Genomic DNA, 7,968 nt, shown 5'->3' with positions numbered 1-7,968 from the left:
TTGTCCAGTTAGCATTCTACCCTGACATTGACAGCATCAGTTGTGTCACTGTTGCCTACAGGGATGGACATGTGAGGCAGTGGGGATATTGGGGCAGTGCAGATGCACCAGCAGGTGTGCCAGATTTGGTCTGCCAGAACATTTGCACTGCATGGACTTTGCTGCCAACTTGCCCCTCCTCCTCTGCCTCTCAGGAAGCAGCAATGATGTGACTGATGGGTGGTTACCACCCCACCACCCTGTCTCCTGCTGGTCATTGAGATAACCATCAGAGACTTCTCTGGGTGTACAAATTGCAAAGATTGATAACAGTCAAAGAAAAATCCAAGAGCGAAAAAAGATGTGAACCATGTCTCTTGTGCAGTTGTCCTCTATTTTCGCTTTTCTCCTGGTGACCTAAGGCAGGTTGTGACTAGAGAGAGAGTCTCTGGGACCATAGGCCAGTGGAAGAGCTTCTGCTTTACATGCAGAAGGTCCCAGGTTCAATCCCCAACATCTCTAGGAGGCCCTGAGAAAGACTTCTGTCTGAATCCTTGGAGCATCACTGTCGACTCACTATATTGCAGTACCCACCTTTGGAATGCTCTCCCCATGGAGACGCACCTACCATTTTGGTACCCAGCTTTGTTTTCCTAGGCTTTGCCAGACATTGTAAGGCACTGAGAAAGTTGTGTTTTTATCTGCTGCGTTTTTACTCTTTTTATCTTTCTTTGGCTGTTCAAATATTATTGCATTTAATGTTTGATTGTATTGTTCTGTTTTTATTGTGAGTCATTCTGGGAATGAACACTTGTTGAAGGTGTCGGATGAACAAAATTAATCAATACATAAAATGTCCAAGAATGATTCTCTACTCACTGAAATCTGAAAAGGCACCCTTAGCTGTATCTGCAGTAGCAAAAGTAATGGGAGGCACTTTTGTTTCTCTACCAATTAAGGCAGCCTTCTCAGTTACGTCCACATGTGCCCAACATAGCACAATTCAAGGTTCTGGCCTTGACTTATAAAGCCACAAGGACGTATGGAAAGCCTGATGGATCAGGCTAAAGTCTGAGTATCCTTCAGAAATCTTGAACTGGGTTTTAGCAGAAGCAAAGTTAGGGGTGGTAATAATAATACTGGTAGCAACAATAATTACTTATAATTTTGCATGGGGTAGGGTTAGGCTGAGAGATGGTAACTGGCCAAAATGAGCATTATTACTCTGCCAGAATTAGAACTTTAATTCCAGCTTGACACCCTAATGACATAACCACACTAGTGCCATTTGGATTTTGCACCTCAGGCACCAGATTGTTTTGGGTTAGCTCTGCCTCTTTGTGAATCAAATCTGTTGATTTTGTTAAACCACTTTCTAGGGATCTGGAACTTTGGCATTTCCTACCAACTTCTCAAGCAGCAGATTTTTAAAGGGCTGCCCTTACTCTAACATTCTACGTGACTCTACACCTTAACATTTTGTCTCTAAGGAGCCTGTTCTTTCATCTGAGAAGTTTCTGGCGACAATCCTGGCCTTGTAACTTCCAGCTATTCCTCCCTCTGAGTACACAGAGGCGTGTGAATCAAATAACAGGGCACTGATCAAAAGCCCTGGGAAAACGAAGCCTGCACTTCAATGAAATGTGAATCAGTGTGCGTTCTGAGGCTCTTGGTGCGAAATGAACCTTTTAAATAAATAAATAAATTTGAGTGAATGGATGGTGGAGAATTCATTTTTTATTTTTTTGATCAGGACAGAAACTTAGCGCCTTTCGTGGAATAATCCACAGTCTGTAAAAGCAGGTCCCTGTCTTTGGTCTGTCCAATGCTCTCAGCTCCAAAACTTTAAGAAGAACCATTCCATCTGAAGAACTGAAAAGAAGGATAAGCAGTGCTTTCTTCTGGGGGTACTCAAGGGGGTACCGGATCCTATTTTTTCCCTAAAAGACATGCACTGAGGATAAGGAGATCAATGACCACCAACCTGCCCACAGCGAAAGTCCCTACGCACAAGAATGAAAAGAACAAGAAATTGTATTTGCAATATACTACACAAACAAACATGCCAATTACTACGAAATACCAGTAATACTCCATTTCAGCTAAATGTAGCCTTTCTCAAATTTGTATAATTTGGGAAGAATTATTTTTGTGCTGAGCTTTAAGGCAGCATCTCTCCTTGAAGTTCGACATGAAAAGACTCTTACCCGAGGGGCTAGGACTGGGTTAGGCAAACTCAATAAAAGATTACATTTGGGGCTTATCTGCACTGAAGCAAAATGTGGATTTGCACCTGCCTGTCTCCCCATTAATGTAGGCGGGGGTGCTTCTGTATGTCTTCCTTATCTTAGTGTTGTCCTGGACCTCCCCCCACCCCACCCCCATCCTTTAAATGTAGGTTTCCCCCAATCCTGGTCATTCTGAATTTTCCAAGCATTGAGAAACCCTGAAATTAAAAGGAGAGGTCTGGGATGATGCTGGGATGGGGAGGGAATTGTGGATGCCCCATCGTTAGGAAAACACTAATGATTCAATTCTCATCATTGCAATTCGACATAGAAACAATACATAACCATGCCAATGGAACACCAGTAATAGTCCCATTTCAACTAAAGGCTGACTGCACCATTGCAAAGCATTGATTTGCCCCTATCTGAACCCCCCTCCCTATTAAAGATGTTTTCAACATGTATCCCCAAATAGTTAAGATATTTCCAAACCAGCTAGAGAGCTCAATTGGGGATAACTGTTTAAACATATTTCCATTAAGAAGGATTTGGGGATGTTGTACTTAGATCATAAGCAGAATAAGACTTAGAAATACAATGTTTGCTGTGAATAAGGACCAAAAAACTATTCTGAAGTGCTTGATTGTAGCAAAGCCTGAGAAGAGGGTATAAAATGCCTGTAATGCATGAGGTAGGAGGGAGAGAGATAGAAAAAAAATATCTGGGCTTAGAAAATTACTTGGCTTTGAAAAAGAAAATTAAATGGGGAATATAACATTCACCAGGTTTTAAAATGCTACCATAAAGATGATGTAGAACACCCGGTTGTCCACTGAGGGAAAGATAAGATCAAATTAATTGGAAGTACCAGCACTGTAGACCAGATTGGTTGTCTTGGGTTATTCCGTGCATATAGAATTTGCTGCAGAATATGGTAGCCTGTTCAGAATCCTAAGTATCTATCTATCTATCTATCTATCTATCTATCTATCTATGAAATATGCCAAATCATCTCATGGCTATCTTCCAGCATGACCAAGAGGTAGCGGGGACTATGAAGACTGGGGCTTGAGGAGTGAGTTAGCAGCAATTGCAGCAGTAGATTCATGTCAATACATGAGGAGATGAATAAAGAGAGGTGTTGGTTACAGAAGAAGCAAAAAGACTTTGTCATAGCCGCCAAGACAATGACTTGTCGGAGGGCATTTTTACATCTCCTGCTCTGGGTATTGAATGAGACACTAGATTCTACCTTTGTTTCTCTGAGGAAAACAGGGGTCATGTTTGTGGGCTAGGGCTCACATACCTCTTCTTTCCCTCCACAGCTGCTGGAGCACCCCCTGGCCACCAAGATTATGGCAGGGTGCCAATTACGCTCTCTGGGCATGATTTCCAAGCATGTGGTATAGCAGCTGTGTTCAAGCTAAAGGCAATGACCCTGGACACAGTCGTCCCTTCCTTAGGGAATAAAGCTGGGGATTCAGGCCATGAGAGGGAAGTGCTCTCAGGGCCAGCCTCAGAATCGCCTAACCACAACGAGAGCTTGTGGCATCATCCCCTCCCCGCCAGCCTGAAGACATTGTATAGCCCTCCTCTGACTCAGAAGACCTCAGCTTGGAAGCCCTAGAGCAGGGCGGTCCAACACATGGCGTGGGGGTCGCATGCAGGTGACACTGTGGTCTGAACTACCGAGCCTCTTGGGCTTGCTGATCAGATGGTCGGCGGTTCAAATCCCTACGACAGACTGAGCTCCCGTTGCTCTGTCCCAGCTTCTGCCAACCTAGCAGTTCAAAAGCATACCAGTGCAAGTAGATAAAGAGATACCACTGAGGCAGGAAGGTAAACGGTGTTTCCATGCACTCTGGTTTCCATCACGGTGTTCCTTCGCGCCAGAAGCAGTTTAGTCATGCTGGCCACATGACTCGGAAAGCTGTCTGGCCAAATGCAAGCTCCCTCGGCCTGAAAGTGAGATGAACGTCACAACTCCATAGTCGCCTTTGACTGACCGTAACCATCCAGGGGTCCTTTACCTTTACTTTTACCTTATCATGGTGGGTTTTGAGGAGAGGTCAGAAGAACGTAAGGGTGTTTGCCTCATGGGGTTGTGGAAGGTCGCTTGAGGCCTAATGGGGAGCAAGGGAGAAAGGATGGAGTTGCTTGTGGAAGCAGAAAGATGGTGAAGTTAAAACAAATGAAGGTCATGTGTCAGGATATAAGGGTGGAGAGATAAAGTGGGCAGGCAAGGACATGGAAGGTTTTGAAGTTGATGTGATGTAATAAATAAAGAACGATGTCTTGGACGTCAGTTGTTATATAGCCTTAAGTCAACAAACTAGATTTGGGAAAGCCAGATTAGTGTCCTGCTATTTTGCACAGAAGGGGCTCTTTGCAGATTTGTTTCATATTGCCAGGAAACCTATGGACAGATGCTCAATATCAAAAATATACATGTTTGCTTAATAAAAGGATTATAAAGGTAATGCGAATATTATCAGGCTACAAAAACATGTACATGAAATAATGTGGTTCCTAAAATACAAGAACAACACAGTCTGCAATTACAGAAATGCCAAGGTTCTCGAACTTTAGTTAATCACATCCGTTCTAAATTCTCTTTGCGAAAACAACAACACAGGTTTATTATGAACAGACTCCCCGAAGGATTTTAAAGTCTTTGGGTAGGTACAGATTTAAGTACAGGTAGCAGAAACTAATTAGTTTACCTTTAGGCCAGTTGGCCAGCCTTCAAAAAAGGGAATTTCAATAATATTTAGGAGTTCAAACCCCAGGTCTTATCCTTGCAGTAAAATTACCAAGTCATTTTAGTTTTAAAGATGAATACTGTTATGGGAAGTGTATTCTTACAATCCAGGGGGGAAAGGCAAGGGGTCTTTATGGTTGCAAGTCATCTATGGCAAAAGTGCTTCAATGCTCCATGGGAGAGGTTTTTAATCTTTACTTTGAGGGTCGAGATCTGAGTGGCCCCTCTGTTGCTCATAAGCACATAGCCTGCAGATTCCATCAGTATCCAACAGGTGGTGGTAACTTCTTATGAACTTCCATTAAGAATTCTCTGGGAGATATATGCAAAGTTCCATTTAGGACCTGCAACAAAATGTTGCAGCATGGAGTGCTGCTGTCCAGGCATCCAACCACCCAGCCAACCACTGAATAATCTCAGGCACATTTTTATACTCCTCCACCCCCACCTTATTTGACTATTTTCTAAACTAGAAAGCCCCTTGTCCTCATAGGGGAGTTCCTACAGCCTCTAGGTCTTTTTGGACACCAATTTCTTGCCTGCCTAGGTGTTGTTGGCCTTTGTCAATCTTCTTCACTTGTGTGTTCCCTTCTGCACTTTCGGGTGCAAGTCCTTGCAGGCCAAGTTTATATTTTCAAAACTGATTGTGGTTCTAAATAAGCAGAGCCTCTTTAAGGCTGTTTCTGTCGCAGCCCCGCTCCCCTGCAAGTGACAGGAGGGAGGGGAAATCTCCTGCAAAAAACTAATTTATTTCCATGTTTGAGGTGATGCGTTATTAATTACTGACCTGAGGTCTGTTGAGCTGCTGATCTCTGATGTTTAAATTGCTTCCCAGGACTTAACAAGGTCATGGAAGTTGGTCAAATATTTAGACTGAACACAGTAAAACATCATTTTGTGCCTCTTCAAGCAGATGCTTGTTATTTAACAAACTCTCTGGGCAAATTAAGTTGAATGTCTTGTTCATGACTTCTTACAACTTGCCTCTATTTCTGCTGGAACACTGACGTCTCTACAGCAATAGACCTTGGGAAAGGAGAAGCATGTGTCTGCATTAACTCTTCTGGCTACATCCAAGGCCCAGCAGCATCCACCTTTTCTTGCAGCAGTCAGACATAATCCGCCTCATCCCACCAGATGCTGCAGCTTTTGAGCTGAGCAGCCACTGTTTAATCCGCCAAGCACCAAAGGTGTCTTCACCACTCACCTCTTTCAATAATGTCGGCTAGCTCAGTTCCTCCCATAACTGGTGATGAGCTCCGCACACACTGGAACCGATGATGAGCTCCGCACACACTGGAACCTTTGTCCCCATGAAACGTAATGTCTGAATCCGACACCACTGAGCTAGGTGGGCCTCAGCATAAGGCAGAAGCAGAACATCCTACCTTCCAACATTCCTGAGATGGAAATCAGAAAATCGTGGGTCTTTTGGTGCCATGTTGCACAGCCCCTACATGGCAGCTGCATGCTCCCTTCCTCCCGCCCCGCTCGCTTCCTCTGCCCACCCCACACCTCATGCTGGTATGACAGGGGCAGCAGCTATGGCTGTGGCGGAGAGGGGCCAGCAAAAGTGTTGTGCACGTCTGCCGCAGGAACTGCCTCTCCCGCGTACGAGGGTTCCGCTTCACGAGGGTTCCACTGCAAGCACAAGTGCTGGCTGCAAATGGCGGCGCATCCTCCTCCTGTGCTGTCAGGCTTCGGGGAAGTCCGTCCGTCCCCCGGTGGCAGCAAGGAGCAGAGAAAAACAAGGAAGAGTTCTTACTAATGAGTTTATTCAATCATCACAGTGAGAGACAAAGAAGAAGAAGAAAAAGAGTTTGGATTTGATATCCCGCTTTATTACTAACCGAAGGAGTCTCAAAGCGGCCAACATTCTCCTTTCCCTTCCTCCCCCACAACAAACACTCTGTGAGGTGAGTGGGGCTGAGAGACTTCAGAGAAGTATGACTAGCCCAAGGTCACCCAGCAGCTGCATGTGGAGGAGCGGAGATGCGAACCCGGTTCCCCAGATTACGAATCTACCACTCTTAACCACTACACCACACTGGCTCCCATTAATGGCGTTGCTCCAAGTGAGCTCCTCCCCCTTCCCTTCCTAGTACAGCACTTCCCCTTATAGTGGCTCCCAGGGGCTAATTTGTCTCTGAGTCCTTTGCTCTTGCACCCTCAATGAATGCTGTGTTCTGGGAGAAGGGGGATCGGAACTACTCTCCAGTGATAATAGAACAGCTGGCTGCTCTGTCTCTGCCTTCTCTTCTCCCAACACCTCCCAACTCTTCTGTTCGCCTGTCTCTGAGCTGTGACCTTCCTCAAACCACTGCTGTAATTCAATACTGCCTTCCTCTTCTCTGGAAGCTTCCGTAGAAAGAAGGGGGGGGGGGAATCTCCACCATTCCTCCTCAAACTCGTCCCCTTCAGTCAAGTCCCTGACATGTGCTCCATGGTGGTGGTAATGGAGAGGTAAAACGGGATATTTTGGGATCAAATCAGAAGCTGGGATGGCTTCTGTAATTCCAGGACTTTCCCGGGGAAATCGAGACACTTGAAGGGTATGGCACATATGCCAGAACTTTGGAAGAAGTCATTGTGTGGTGACACCAGGTTCAACTTGCAGCACTTCCAGGGAGAACTGCAAAAGACTCCCTGCCTGAAGAGCTGCTGCTGGACCGTGCAGACAATGCTGAGTTGGTGGAGTGGTTCCTTTGTTTCTAGGTTGTTTGCCAGCCAGGATGTAACAGCTCCCTTCTTCAGCTTAGATGGAGGTAGGTCCCACTTTCACAAACCTCTCCTGTATGAAAGCAGCAGGGAACGGCATGAAAAAGAGAGAGGCCTGGCCAGACACAGGGACCAGAAAATGCTTCCATGCTCCGCTCTCCTTTGGCACATCGAGTTGGATTCCTTCCTTCCTCATGGGCTGGGTTACTCGCTTGGGCCTGCACTCTGCCTGATTTATGATGTGTTTCTCTTGCTCTGGGGAGCAATTGCGCATGCTGGAGC

At 45.5% G+C, this 7,968-nt stretch overlaps 2 long non-coding RNA genes across 3 annotated transcripts in view; both read right to left on the bottom strand.

Moving 5' to 3' along the window:
- Positions 1 to 7,968, bottom strand: part of LOC308457739 — a 515,363-nt gene that overhangs the window by 219,101 nt on the left and 288,294 nt on the right. The window lies entirely within an intron of this gene.
- LOC308457728 lies at positions 1,770 to 6,338 on the bottom strand. Of its 2 annotated transcripts, XR_013977088.1 has the most exons (4): positions 6,176 to 6,338; positions 5,756 to 5,994; positions 4,008 to 4,330; positions 1,770 to 1,982 (listed from the first exon to the last, which is right to left on the bottom strand). It is a non-coding gene; the product is annotated as an uncharacterized lncRNA (long non-coding RNA). The 2 variants fall into 2 exon arrangements; XR_013977089.1 differs by lacking the exon at positions 5,756 to 5,994.

This window comes from Podarcis pityusensis (assembly GCF_964106645.2).
Source record: "Podarcis pityusensis genome assembly, chromosome: 10".
In the NCBI taxonomy this organism is placed as follows: Eukaryota; Metazoa; Chordata; class Lepidosauria; order Squamata; family Lacertidae; genus Podarcis; species Podarcis pityusensis.
The sequence above is the reverse complement of the archived record's forward strand: the minus strand, read 5'-3'. Positions and strand labels throughout refer to the sequence as shown.